General features: G+C 41.6%; 1 protein-coding gene across 7 annotated transcripts in view; it reads left to right on the top strand.

Moving 5' to 3' along the window:
• The window catches only part of ZNF609 (zinc finger protein 609), a 223,279-nt gene continuing 208,333 nt past the window's right edge, over positions 1-14,946 (top strand). For 4 of the 7 annotated variants that reach the window (XM_032623520.1, XM_032623519.1, XM_032623516.1 and 1 more), the window contains exon 1: positions 1-137. The gene's annotated coding sequence lies outside the window, so the exon portion shown is untranslated. Of the gene's footprint in view, positions 138-8,624; positions 8,789-14,946 lie in introns of those variants that run through there. The other 3 variants (XM_032623517.1, XM_032623522.1, XM_032623518.1) reach the window with 3 other exon arrangements.

Raw genomic sequence — 14,946 nt, 5'->3', positions numbered from 1 at the left:
GAGCCGGAGACGAGGCGGGGTGGGGTGGGGGGGAGGGGCCGCGGGAACGGATGGCGGCCTGGGCCCCGTAGCAGCGGCGACTCGACGGCCCGGGGCCCGGGCGGGCGGAGGTGGCGGCTCCCGGGACCGGCCGCGCGGTGAGTCCGGAGCTTTGTGTGGAGACGGGGTTGGGGGAGGAAAGAGGCGGCGGCGCCGGGGGGCCAGGGGTAGCGGCGCCTGACAGAGGAAGTGGGGGTTGCGAGGCCGGGGCGGAGCGAGGGGGAAGGTGTGTATGGCGCGGGTGGTGGGGGTGTCGTTGCGCGGGTGGGGGAGGGGGCGTCGAGGGGCGCGGGGTGAAGTTCAAAGCGCGGCCAGGGCCGGTTCCGGCTGAGGGTAGGGGTGCCCGAGAGGGGATTAGGGTCTGGCCAGGTTGTGGGGACAGGCCAGAGAGTTTCAAAGGCGAGTCTGGGTATCTTGAGGGGGCCCAGGGCGACTGGAGCTAGTCAGGGAGTTAGGGGGGTTCAGGGCGAGGGTCTGGGAGCAGGACGTGTGCGCAGCCCAGGAGGGGGGAGCAAGGTGGCCGGGAGTGTGCAGTAAGTAGGTTGTGGGTGTGTACTCCTTCCAGTCTTCAGGTCACATTTACTCCTGTCCTTTTCTTCAAGATGGAGGGATTCCTGGGCCTGGCCTTAACTGCTATCCTAGTACCCCCGGGAGGGTTTGTGACCCTGTCCTGTTTGGAAAACCCATGCTGCCCTCTTTTCCCTTTATGTGTAATTACGGTTGGATCATCTCTGTGCTTTGCTCAGATTCTCCTTCCTCCCTCTGGGGTTGAGGAGGAGGAGACACATCTGACCAATTAATGTCTGTTTGTGAAACAGGCAGCAGCAAACAGTCATTTCAGGTTCTAGGAATTAGGCTCACACAGGGTGGAGAGATCAGAGCCCTTCAGGGGGAATATTTCTGAACAAATCACAGATGATTAAATTCTCTAAGAAACAGCTTCCAATCTAAATGAGAGTGGGAAAGACGGGGAAGAAAGCCTGTCTGTTTCCAGCCATGTGTCCAGAGCCCTAGGGGTTGAGGAGAGTCCTCAATCCCCTACAGGCCTCTCTTTTCTGTATGAGGCTTTGCTCTGCAGCCTTGAGTTAATTTCACCCCTGCTGCTTTGTCTTGGGGGAGGGAGTGCTGGTTTAGGCTGTTGTGAGGAGATGACTGTTCTGCTGCCACACACAATAGTCGTGTCATTTTATCGGGACTGCTACCCCAGGGCTGAGAACTGCTGCTGCAGAGATAAACCGGTCCCTCTCACCCGCCTATTGTGTACACAGTGAAGGTCATAGGTTCAAGTCTTGTCTGAGAGCTTTGGATATGCTCCATCTCCCAGGCTCCTCAGTGTCATTTTCTTCCTTTTCCAGACTGGGGCTTGCCATTGGAGGAGGCCAGACAGAAAGGCTCTTCTTTTTGAGTGAGGAACAATGCAGAGCTCATTGGCACACATTTTTCAGAAGAATAGGGAATGCCAGCCATGTTGTGCCTGACTCTTTGGCTAGCCTGTACTAAGTTGAGGAGGAAGAGTGGCTGGGAGGCCCAACCCTGATGTTTGTGTCAGACTTTTAAGGAAGAAGACTCCAAGGGGAGGGTTTTACTCTTGTTTGAGCCAGCATATTTAATCCTTTTTATAGAGATGGGACACACACAAAGATTGTTTATTCGTTTAGGAATACCGCTAAAAACCTGTGCAGGGTTAAGATAGGGAGTCAAGGACCTAGTACCTTTTTAATGGTGACTTCCTGGTCAGAATAATTGCACAACAAAAAAGCCACAGAATTTGCCTATCTGGGCAAGGGCTGGGGAAACGAAACAACTTTCCTTTTTATCTTCATTTTAATTCTGATGAAAGGAGGTGACTTGTCCATTGTGTAGAAAATCCATGTGTGCTTCTGTGTTAGGGAGAAGTTTGCCAAAGAGATGAACATAAAAAAAAAAAAATCATGTGAGATCTTGGGAGTTACTAATGAGAGAAGGATGAGAACAAGCTAGAAGGAACCCTGTCCTTGCATTTACCTCATAGAAGTGCCCAAATAGCATTTAGGCACTATTAGTTGGGTAAAGAATTATTGGGGGCTACAAATGAGGTTTTCCTTTAGGACATTAAAGAAAACTTTTCTTTGAACAGAGACTAGAAATCAAGCTCATTGTGGGAGGACAGTTGTACACAATGTACACTGTACACAATAGCCAACCATTTCCTATAGAGTGTTGTTGAAGAGGAACTTTAGCCTTTGGTCGTGGTAAAGGTCTTTCTGAGGCCCTAAGTCTGACCATGTTGCCTCCCTTTTCTCTTTCAATGAGTTTCTTAAAAATGATGGCTTGCCACTTAGGTGTTGGGCTTTGTTAGGAAGGAACAGGTTGTTCTGACCTTTATGTTTCTTGATGACAGAACTGTCTTAAGGTCTTACTAGAGATGTTGTCTGTCTTTAGACTGTTTCCAACTATATGTCCTAGGTCTCTGAGTGAAGTCTCAGCTAAACTGAGTCCAAAGCTTTTTGCTCTTGGGCTGTTGGCATTCGTTTCTTAATCCTGTCACGTGACAGTGAAGGCAGGAGCCTCAGATTAAATTTGCCCTGATTAGATTTAGTGGTTTCAGAATTGGGCCCTTGCCACAAGGAGTCTTATAAGTCTTCTGACTGTGACCATATTTCAGAGAGCACTTTGGATTTTTTTCCCCCAGCTTCTTGTTAGAAAATGTTTCCTTGTGAGAGGTCTAGATATCTGGACAGATTATTGCTTATTTTGTGTGAGGATATGGAAGCATAATTTTGGCTCCTGGTAGTAATTATGCTGCAATTAACATATAGCCACTAAATGACTGGAACAGGATAATTTGTTGAGGGGTTTACTGATTGCTCTGTCAAGTGGAAGTGCCACTCCTTACTTATTTGACTCAGAACACTACTGCCTGGGCTCAGCCGTGGAGACTTAATAAGTACAGGAATGATGTGTGGTCTCTAGAAGTTCACACTCTGTTTTCTCTCTCATCACTGCCAGGTACTATAGAACCTTCTAGTGCCACTTTCTCCTGCTCCATAGGTAGCTAAGCAATTGTTATTTCCCTTGTGGAAACTGGTCATGGATGGGAATACTGCCAGACAGATGGGGCCACTCTGAGATGAGGCAGCCTTATGTTGTGCGGCAAATTTTCTTTTAAGCAGCTGAATTCTCTCTTCTGCCTGATTTTTAAATATCAGATTCCTTTAAAAAAAAACAACCCTGCAAAATACAAAATCACGTAGTGTACTAAATATGCCTTTGTGATATCTCACAAAAGTTGGCTATGACAGACAAAACGAAAAGAGGAGATGCTGATTGGCAGGTTCAGCGCCCACTAAGTGTCAATGAAGGACTGTTTCCACTAAGGAACAGGTAATTCACCAAAGCACCTGCCTAGCTGGGCATGTGGAATTGGCAGCAGCTGTGCAGTTGCAGAGGGATTATTGAGCAGGTGGTTAAAGAATCACATGCCACAGTGACAAGAAAATACTTGGTCTTCTGTGGTTTAGGTTCAGTTCATATGTGTGAAATTCTTCTTTGTTTCACGTTTCTTAATGCCTGATACTGGTTTGTTAGTGAGATGATAATGGAAAAGAGATTCTTCCTTTTCTCTGTGTTTCTTTTAAATTACTGAGCAGCTTGCCTTAGACATGGTCCTAGACGGCCCTATTATATTTCTGAGAGTTCTGGCCTTATGCCCTATGAATGGGAAGGGAATAATAGTAATTCAGTGTTTCTAGCGCTTGTTTATTAGGGGGATAGGGAAGGAGAAAATTCTTTGCTTTTAGGGTAGTGAAAAGGATTTAGCTGCTGGGAGGATACCCAGGTGCAAAGGATGTAATTGACTTTTTGTGTTAAGTCTACCTGACATCTTACTCAAGACTTTCACATGTGTTTTTATTTTATGAATGTAATTCTCCACATGAAGTTTGCACCTCTTCTGTTGTTTGTTTTATTCCATTTTTAGTTTCTCCCAGCACCTTTATAACTCTTTTTTTTCTGGCTTTCAGATTAACATCACTGTTAGAATCAGGTCATCATCAGAGGGCCAAATCATGCTAAGGAAGTATCTCAACTAAATGTTTATCTTAAAAACAAGAGGTTTTCTGCAAATTCCCAGATTTTCCTTCTAGGTTATCATCATCTTCTGTTAATATCATTTTATTTTTCTTTCACATGATCATGCCACTATAGTAGGCAGTGGCGTAGAGCCTAAAATTTATAAACAAGCAACTTGGTGTTTATTTTGTGACTTCTTAGTGTCCTCCAGTGATTTTCTGTGTTGGGCTGACAAGCTGTGTGCTTGAAACACACGCAGGCACACACATACACACAATCTAATTGAATTCACAGGGTATTAATTAACAGTTGATTGACAGCAAAGAAGTGACTTTAAATGTTTTGGAGTTCAGAAATCCCTTTTCCAAGTGAAGTGAAGGCTCTGATCTGTCAGAGAGATTGAGACAGAGATTTAGGTAGATGGCTGGCTGTCTGGATGGATAGATAGATTTTTTTGATTGATTTAGGGAAAAGGGAGGCAAACAGTGTGACTGAGGCCAGGGCCAGTGGACCACTACAGAGACAGGGACATTTGCAAGAATCTGTTTAAACCTAGTTTGCAGCCTAGCTTTAAGTAGGAGCCTAGCAGTCATTTGTATAATATTCACTTCTGGGAAAAAATATAAACTTCTTTATTTCCCCATATGAAGCCATCACAGCTATTTGTTTTAAACTGTTCACAAACCACCATGTATTTTCCTAGCATTCTCAGTAGTTTGCTTCCTCATGTTTTTCCCCCTCCCCCTTCTCCCATCCACATTCTCTGCTCTGAAGACTTCCCTAGCAGCCTGGAAACACTCTAATTACTGTAGCTATTATAGTCACAACCCAGATCTTCCACCTCCTTCCCACTCACCCCTTTCTATCTTCCTTCCCCCTCCCCTTGCTCTAGCAGCAGGAGTTGAACTGCAGTCTCATGAGCACAGTCAGATCTATGAATGAGCTTTATATCTTGTCAAGGCAGAACTCCAGATCCAACAGGGCTGATTTTTCATGGTTCTCTTGCTGTTTGTTCTTGGATCAGAGTCCCAGAAATAAGAGATGGCAAATACCTATTAGGTCATATCTAATCCATCACTCAGGACCAAACCTGCGATCTTTCTCTTGTCTCTGTGAGAATTTTTTCCTTCTTTCTTTTGCAGGTGAGAGCTGTCTGATGCCAGGCAAGCTCTGAAACTGCCTTCTTTTTATTATGCTCTCTGGTCATTAGTGTCAGGCCAGTGTTGCTCCCTTGGATTTTTATTCTTATCCCATTTTCAGGATTACTTGCTCCCAGCAAAATCTCCACCCTCTTCAACTTCAGTCCTCTCTTCTTTTTTTTTTTTTTAAATTAATTAATGTATTTATTTTTGGCTGAGTTGGGTTTTTGTTGCCGTGCGGGGCTTCTCATTGCAGTGGCTTCTCGTTGCGGAGCACGGGCTCTAGGCACGCGGGCTTCGGTAGTCGCAGCACGCGGGCTCAGTAGTTGTGGCTCCCGGACTCTAGAGTGCAGGCTCAGTAGTTGTGGCGCACACGCTTAGTTGCCCCGCGGCATGTGGGATCCTCCTGGACCAGGGCTCAGACCCATGTCCCCTGCATAGGCAGGCAGACTCTTAACCACTGCGCCCAGGGAAGCCCCCAGTCCTCTCCTCTTGATTGTTGGCACCACGTTTGTGGGTTCCTTTTGTACCATCAAGTTATCTATGCCAGAAGTTACCACTTTTCAGTCCTTTGCCACAAGAGTCAGTGTGGCATTCTCTTAAGGAGTTGCATTTGATGGAGCACAGGACACAAATCCGAGCAGGTGGTAATTAATAAAATGGCACAGAAAATATGTACGAGGTTGTGCCCTTAAGAAAGCCCCGTACTGTATGAACAAATGCTCCTTCTTTCTGTTTGAATTGGGGTACTTCCTATTCTAACCCTTTGTTCTTTTTAGATGGATGAATTTTATTTTTGTGTGGCTTAGTTACAGTTAGTTATTTTCTGATTTAATAGTGTAAAATGTTTATTTGCTAATATAGCTTTTCAAAGCATAGAGGAAAAAGCACAGAATTGCGAGTCATAAAACCCAGATCCTGATCACTGTTTTGCCTCTGACTAGCCATGACTTGTGCTAGTCACTCCTATGTTTTCATTTTCCTTATCTGTAAAGTGAGCATATTAGACATGATCATCTCTAAAGGTTCCATATAGTGTTGAATTTTATGCTATCAAGATTATGATGAAAGAATGGGACAAAAATGGTTGATGGTTGACATAAGTGGGCAGTTTTTTATTATTGTGTCAGTATTCAGAAGGGCAAATAAGTGCAGCCTTAGTTCCTGGGGGCTTGACTCTCACTCCTCTTTGATATGTTTATAAAGTTTATGCTGTGCTTTTTTTTTTAATGAAGTTATCTTCTTTTGGAGAGTCTTGTACCTCCATTCTGCAGGTTCACCAGTTTGTCAAATATACCTTTTTCTAGCCTTCTCAAGCCATAGGAGTGGGGATCAGAAAGCTGTACAAAAAGAACCTCAGCTTGGGAGAAAGAAATCAAACCTGAAAGGATTTGCCTGATATCATTAAGAAGTAATTTTGTGTATTCAGTCAGTAATCTAAGATCTTTAAATCTCTTATATCTGAAATCTTGAGCCAAGGGACTGATTTTGGAGGTGGGTTGGGCATTTTTCCATTTTTGTCCAGTTAGTGGAAAACCTACTTTGAATTAACTTCTTGGGATTGAATAAGAGTTGCCCACTGTTTTGTTTACAAAATAAAAGTGTTATTTTTAATGATCAAAATGCAAAATCTGGCAGTTTGACCAACAAGGGGGATCTCTGAAATACCCCCTAAAAGGGACTGAGCAAATTAAAGTTGATGGGTGACTTTAGGAACTTTGAAATTGGTAGTACAGTTGACCCTTGAACAACACAGCAGTTGGGGCACCCCCCCTCCCCCAGGGAAGTAAAAAATTCTCATATAACTTTACAGTTGGCGTTCCAGTATCCAAGGTTCCAACCAACTGCAGGTTGTGTGGTACTGTAGTACGTATTTATTGAAAATAATCCAGATATAAGTGGACCTAAATTACAGTTCAAACACATGTTGTTCAAGGGTTAACTGTGATGTTAGAAAATCTTTGCTTTCAAGCAGTTTAAAGGAATAAAATTGTATAACCTAGTTGTTAATTCCCCAAGTTAGGATTTTTATCAGTATTTTCCAGTTAGTTTTTGGATTTGGAACTTCCAATAGCAGCTGTTTATTGAATGTTAAGAAGATGATGGTCTTTTAGTCTTTCTTTTTGGGGAATGTGTTTAACATGGCAAAATCACATGTTTAATCTACCTTTGAACATTGGAAGAAGCATTCACTCTTCTTAAATTTGTACTTAAAACATCCATCTGTCTGTAATAGAAAAATTCAGTGGGAGGAACTACTGTTTATTCTGGACTCATAAAAAGTCCTGGGAGTGTTTTGCTTTATTCCCAGCCATCTGTAGCACATTACTAATTTTCAGGTAATCTAAAGGTTATTTTGAGAAGTGTTCCACTTGCATGAGATTTTTTTAAAGATTTGTATTAGAAATATAAGTGGCTTTTGTAGATAGATTTTTTTTTTTTTTTTAAGTGTCAAGTGAAGGGTTTTGAATTGGAAAGTGACCAGTGCCATGCAGCCTTAGGAAATCAAACCACACCATGATTGAAATCCAGGTCTGGCAGTTAGGCCACGTTGCCTGCTGGTACTGCATTGCATGCTGGTACAACATTGCATGTTGGTACCTGTAGTTTCTTAGGCTGCAGTTCAGTATTCATAGAGTAAGGCAGCAGTGTCTGCTCTGTTCTATGTACAGAGTAAAGCCAGAGGGCTTTTGGTATGTTATCAGAGTGTTCCTAGTAACATTCCTAGGTAAGCACTTTGGGTTTGGTTAAGATGAACTTTTATTCATGTGAGCAGAAGTGAATGTTCAAGAATGTCCCTTGTAACTTCAGTTACAAATTCTGAGGTTTGGTGTGAAACTCAGCAAGAATGGTATCAGAAATGGAACTATAGAGAAATTGGAATTGTGAGGCTCATGGGGTCTATGAATCTGAAAGGTATAGTGGGAAGGGGGAAATTTTTTTTCTACTTGGTATTTGCTTTCGAATGTACCTCCAGTCCATCATTTCTGAAACTTGCTTACCCTTTTCTCCCCTAAGCATTACAGTTCTTCCAGTTGCCGTGGCACAAAACTTTGGGTTCATATTTGGTTCTTTTTTTCTTCCTTACCACCTCATCTGATCATTCACCAAGTTTGAATCATTCTAGATACTTTATCATTTAGCTTCACCTTTTCACCTGACCTAGTTCAGGCCTTCATCTGTATATTATTTTAGTAACCTCATGGTTAATGCTTCTTTCTGTATTACATACTACATACTACTGCAATATTATTATAGTTTTTATTTATTTATTTAGTGAATACAGACATCCCTTGTCTTACTGCGCTTTGCGGATACTGTGTATTTTACAAATTAAAGGTTTGTGGCAAGCCTGTGTCGAGCAAGTCTATTGGCACCATTTTTCCAGCAACATTTGTTCACTTCATGTCTCTGTGTCACAATATTTCTCTAATTCTTACAATATTTTAAACTTTTTCATTATTATTATATTTGTTAAGGTGATCTGTGATCAGTGATCTTTGATGTTACTACTGTGACTTGCTGAAGGCTCAGATGATGGTTAGCATTTTAAAATTAAGGTATGTACATTATTTTCTAAGACATAATGCTATTGCACACTTAATAGACTACAGTATATAATAAACATAACTTTTACATACACCGGGAAACCAAAAAATTTGTGTGACTTGCTTTACTGTGATATTTGCTTTATTGTGGTGGTCTGGAACCGAACCTGTAATATCCCCAAGGTATGCCTGTATTTATTGAGCACTTATGTGCCAGGCTAGACATCATCTCTGTCCTTTCTGGACTTACACATCTAGTTGAGGAAACTAGCAATCATTTAACGAATGTATGATTATGAGCTGAAGTGCTTTGAAAGGAAAGAATTTGTTTCTAGAAGAATATGTAGCAAGGAATCCCAGTGTAGACTTTTAATTAATTAATTAATTAATTTATTTTTGGCTGTGTTGGGTCTTCATTTCTGTGCGAGGGCTTTCTCTAGTTGCGGTGAGTGGGGGCCCCTCTTCATCGCGGTGCACAGGCCTCCCACTGTCGCGGCCTCTCTTGTTGCGGAGTACAGGATCCAGATGCGCAGGCTCAGTAGTTGTGGCTCACGGGCCTAGTTGCTCCGCAGCATGTGGGATCTTCCCAGACCAGGGCTTGAACCCGTGTCCCCCGCATTGGCAGGCAGACTCTCAACCACTGCGCCACCAGGGAAGCCCCCAGTGTAGACTTTTAAAAACACAGTTCTGATTATTTCACTTCTTGCTGAAAACTTTTAAGGACTCCTTACTGCCTATATAGGCCAGCACTCAAGATCCTCTATGATCTGACCAACCCTAGCCTTCAGTCTTACTTCTTTCTCTTTTTCCAGCCATTCCTTCCGCTTACCCTGCATTTTTCAGTCTCAACACCTTAGTTTTTTTCTTTTCTTTTTTGTTGGAATGCCCTTCCCTGCTCCAAGGCATTCAGCTTTAAATCTGACCCTTCCTTCAACCTACCAAAAAATTTCATCTCCTTCCTGAAGACTTTCTTAACTTTCGTCTTCCCACCCGCCTATATCTCCAGAATTGATTTTGTATTCCTCTGTATCTCTTTAACTCTTTGCTAGGATCTCTGTTATAGCACTGTATCACACCTTGACTTTAATCATATGTGAATATATTTTTTCCCTACCTTATTCTAAACTCCTAAGAGACCTGAGTCTCCTGTTTCCCATGGCTTTCACCCCAGTGCTTTGAATATAACTTTATGTGTAATGCTTGCTGAATTGAATTGGAATTTGATTTTTGAAAACAGAAACTTCTTGTGATTTTTTTTTTCAGACCTTCTTTTATGTTAAGGTAACTTGCATTTAACACATTTTATCCCAAACTGAATAACCTAGGAACAAGGCACAGACTGTGAAAGCCTTTAGAAATCCTTCAGACTCAAGGACAAGCATTTGTGCCCTTTAGTGCCTGCAGCAGTACTGTGGTTCCATATATCCTAGCTGATGGAAGACTTGAGGGGAAGGGGAGAGGTAGTACATGGCAGACAGAAGCAATGTAGGTCAGTCGCGGGAACCAGACTGATTCTGTAAGAGGAATATAGGCATGGTTGGGCCCTCTGGGTATTGTTGACCTCCAAGAGGTCTTTTTAGTTTTTCTTATTTATTTCCTTCGTTCCATAAATATTTATTGGATTCCTGCTATATGTGAGGTCCTGTCCTAGCTGCTTAGGATCTATCAGTGAACAAAATACACAAATCCCAACCCCATGGATCTTGTCTTTTAACAAAAGGAAATATAAATAACGATAATAAATAATTATATAGTGTAAAGAGGGTGATAAATAATGTGGGAAAAAATAGAACAGAGTAAGGGAGATTAGGAGTATGGAGGAAGGATAGGTGGGGGAGGTAGGAAGGTTGCAGCTTTTTTTTTTTTTTTTTTTTTTGCGGACACGCAGGCTCAGCGGCCATGGCTCACGGGCCCAGCCACTCTGCGACATGTGGGATCTTCCCGGACCGGGGCACAAACCCGTGTCCCCTGCATTGGCAGGCAGACTCTCAACCACTGCGCCACCAGGGAAGCCCTAGGTTGCAGCTTTAAATAAGATGGTCAGAGTAGACATCTTTGAGAATTGTGATGCTAGTGTGTTACTGGTTTGTTAGGCACTTGCCTGAGGGTGCTAAATACTCTTCTGCCCAGAAGAGAGATAGAGGCACAGTCTGCAGTTGTTCCAAAGGGTCTAGCTGACAGTGAGGCGGAAAAATGTTCTTTTTTCTTGGCTGCCTCCCTGGCTGGCATTCCTGGAAGTTAATCATGGTGAAAACTGCAGTCATGTCTGGAAGACACCAAGGGTAGAACTGGAGGCCTTGTAGCCAGTTCCCTGAGGAGTGGGATTTACTCTCCTGTTGATTGGCCCTTGGGTGCCTAGAGTAATGGGTGAGTGAGACCTCTGAGTTTTCTCCTTCCTCAGCGGGAAAAGCCCATTATCATGACCTTCCCTCTTCTAGTGAGACCTCAGCAACTTTGTTTGGGGTAGCTCATTAAAAATAAGTTTTCAGGGACTGTACACTTTGCTCTCAGCCTAAAAATAGAATTTTAAGGTTTGTGGTATTTCGACTTCCTCTCAATGCATAGCTAGCTATGTTCTGGAAGTCTCAGTACCTAATTCATTAGCCTGAGGATGAAGATGTCTTATGATGTCTAGATGCTCTCCTGTTTGACTTGTGTTTTGTAAATTTTCTTATAGTTTCCTTGCTTGCTCTTTACTAACCCTTCTACTACTTCATTATTTTTCCTGTTGCCTCTTCCCTTTTTCTTTACATTAAGCTGATAGGAAACAGAAATCCCTTAGGCCGTTTTGGTAATTGGCTCCAAGCTAAAATTCCTACCTAACGTATGAGAGATGTCTTATTTCCGTCCTTGGGTTGTGTAGAATGCAGCTTATGGACATCAAGCTCTCAGCACGTTTGTTACGTTGTATGCTATTTGAGGTAGCTGAGAGGTGCAGGATACCTGTACGCTCTATTTTTAGTTATTTATATCATCATCTTGTGCAGGTGCAGTGCACAAGGAGACCTATTTGCCATTCTGAAAAAATGTGCTATTTTGATATAAAATTTTAGAGTAAAGGTTCTCGATGAACTTGGGGTCGATGCTAAGAAAAATCTGTTAACTTTTAGGCAGATATGGTTCTAATGTTAGGTGAGCCTCTGGGCAGATTTCACATTGCTTTTCTTTGTCAGGATTTGCTGCATATCAGACTTGAAGTCATACTTCCTCACCACATACACTCAAGTGGTACAATAACATATTACCGATATTATGAACTTTAAAACCAGTGTCTGTTAATTCAAGTGTGTGTTGTTTTTTTCCTCTAGTGGTTAAAAGGGTTTCAGTTTAACTGACCAAGTTGTTTGCTTTATTAGTAAAAATGCTTTAATGTTGCTTAGTTTGCTAGTGATAATTGCTTTTTTAGTAGTATTGTTTCTGTGGTTTGTATTAGTCGTCCCTTCTAGTCCTAACAGAGCTAGAAATCCTGGCAGTGTGGATTTCACATGAGTTCCATAACACTACCTGGCAAAGAGGGTAATGCAGGACAGTGTCTGGTAATATTCTTTTTCTTATGGAGCCTTCGTATAAGAAAGAAATTCAGCTTTAACAAGATTACATTGGGGTAGGTAATATAACAGTGACATTTTCTTCCAACAACAAGTCTATAATATATTTTACCTGAATTTGTGATCTGAAGCATTAGATTTGTTTTAAAGTGTTACATAAACATCATGAGTGCCATTTCTGTCATCCTCATATAATTTTTTTCCCTTCTCCTTTCTTGGTAGGCAAAATAATGATACAGTGGTTTAATTCACATCTCAGATACTTGATGGAAGGAAACTAATTGTTGAAATATGGTGCTACTAGGCTCTGCACTTCATAGGAATGATACAGGTTGCAAGGGATTAAATTTTTATAAGGATCGAAATCCTTACTTAAATAAGAATGTCACAGCCCTAATCACAATAATGTGGCTGAGTTGAAACTGTTAAAGGAGATTGGAGAAGCTGCAGAATTAGGCCAGATAATAATAATGTGGGGTTTATTTACTTATACATAGATTAGTTAAATACTTTATTGACAGCAAGTATGAAGATGTGGTTTTGAGTAAGATAAACCACTTCACACAGTTGGCAGTTTTAGATCCCATAAAGCAAAGAAATAACCTGGATTTTGCTTTGAGGAACAAACAAGAATTGATAAACTTTTCTGTAGGTCAACACTATTTAATAGTAACCATAATGTTGATTAAGCTCAACATTCTTCAGGGAGAGCAGGAATAAAATCTATCATATGAGGATTCATTTTTAAGAAATTGAGCTGCAATCAAGTATGTACAGTAGGAAAAGTGGAAAGATTTTAAAAAACAACCCACCGGAAGTTTAAAGACCTAAAAGCCATTTTATTAGAAAGCAAGGGATCAAAAGGACTGTGCAAAACAGATGGTCACTTGGCATAGTCTCAGAGGTTGTGGAGAGGAGAAAAGCATCTTTTAAAAAAATTTTTAAACATTTTCAATCAAGACCAAAGAAGCCCACAAAGTGATGGTGGTTAGTCACACGTGCTGCCTAGAAATTAGGTGAAAGAAAAAAAGATGAATTAGTTAAGCTCTTTGCTCAACTGATGGTAAGAGTTTATGTTTGTTTTTGCTTTTTTAAGAAGACATGTTAAAAATGGAAAGGCAACTAGAAAATTGTAAGACTGCTTGATTATGATGTGAAAGATCCATTCAGGGATGAAGACGTTGGAGAATTTCCACTTCTGTTTTTCCCGCTTCCCAAGCAGTTTAAAGCTTCTGGTCAAATGATGATAAATGCTTAACTTTAAAAAAAAATTAGGGCACGAATTAATCTTTTTTAATGCATAGAAAGCACAGAAAAATGTACAGAAGTCCCTGGGGTTATTCCAGAAATGGTAATATTTATTTAGTCTTTCCAATACATTTTTTTCCTAGCTACCTAGGCTTTTCTTGATCATATCAGTAAATTTGATGAGATTAAACCTATCTACCCAAGAATTGAGAAAGAATTCAAGGATAAACTGTAACTCTTAGTGAAAGTATATCACTTCATGTTTTAAGTGGCATGGTCATTACACTAAGGGACTAGTGTAGATATGTGGTTCTGTCCGTAGAAGGGTTTGGAGGTGGAGGGAATAAAATCTATATTAGAAAATTGAAAAATGTAAATTAAAGATTGAGATGACTTGGTATCATTCATATCATATACTGGGGCCAAGACGATGGGTTAGTTTATATAAGGAGAAGTCACAAATGACAAATCATTGACAGTTGTGTGTGGACAGAGTTGTTACCAGTGGACATTGTTTAGTTTTGGTGTTTTTTTTTGCGGTACGTGGACCTCTCACTGTTGTGGCCTCTCCCGTTGCGGAGCACAGGCTCCGGACGCGCAGGCTCAGCGGCCATGGCTCATGGGCCCAGCCGCTCCGCGGCATGTGGGATCTTCCTGGACTGGGGCATGAACCCGTGTCCCCTGCATTGGCAGGCAGACTCCCAACCACTGCACCAGGGAAGCCCTAGGTTTTTTTTTTTTTTTTTTAATATTTATTTATTTGGCTGTGCCGGGTCTTAGTTGCGGCATGCGGGATCTTCATTGCAGCTTGCGGGATCTAGTTCCCTGAAGAGGGATCGAACCCAGGCCTCCTGCATTGGGAGCGCAGAGTCTTAACCACTGGACCAGCAGGGAGGTCCTGACACTGTTTAGTTTTAAAAGATTTTTTGTTAAAGTCAGGCCAAAGGCTATTTAAAAACTTTAGTCTTGGAAAGGGAGAAAATGTTCTGTTGTGCCTTAGCAAACTGACTTTCTGACAGTAAACACTTCTGTGTAGGTCCACAGTCTCTTCTCTGCCGTTTTAAAACCCCAAAGTTCTGAAAGCTGAAAGATTTTTTGTAAGGTAGGCACAAGCCTGACTTCAGCTAATGAGGCTATTTATAACCTTTTTTGGTGGTTGTTCTATTTCAAGTAAATATTTATTCATTTTGTTGTAAGAATATTAATGAGTTTCTTGTCAGGGTGCTGTTCCAGTTTCTACTGAGAGTATTAAACTGTGTATGGTATACTAATTATCTCAGCTTTTTATAGGTGAAATAACTGAGGCTCAAATAAGTGCAGTGACTTGCCCAAGATTCTTACACATCTAGGGGGGAATAAAGAGTAGACTTGAGC

Source organism: Phocoena sinus, chromosome 2, assembly GCF_008692025.1.
Source record: "Phocoena sinus isolate mPhoSin1 chromosome 2, mPhoSin1.pri, whole genome shotgun sequence".
In the NCBI taxonomy this organism is placed as follows: Eukaryota; Metazoa; Chordata; class Mammalia; order Artiodactyla; family Phocoenidae; genus Phocoena; species Phocoena sinus.
This window is presented reverse-complemented; position numbering and strand designations above follow the sequence as displayed.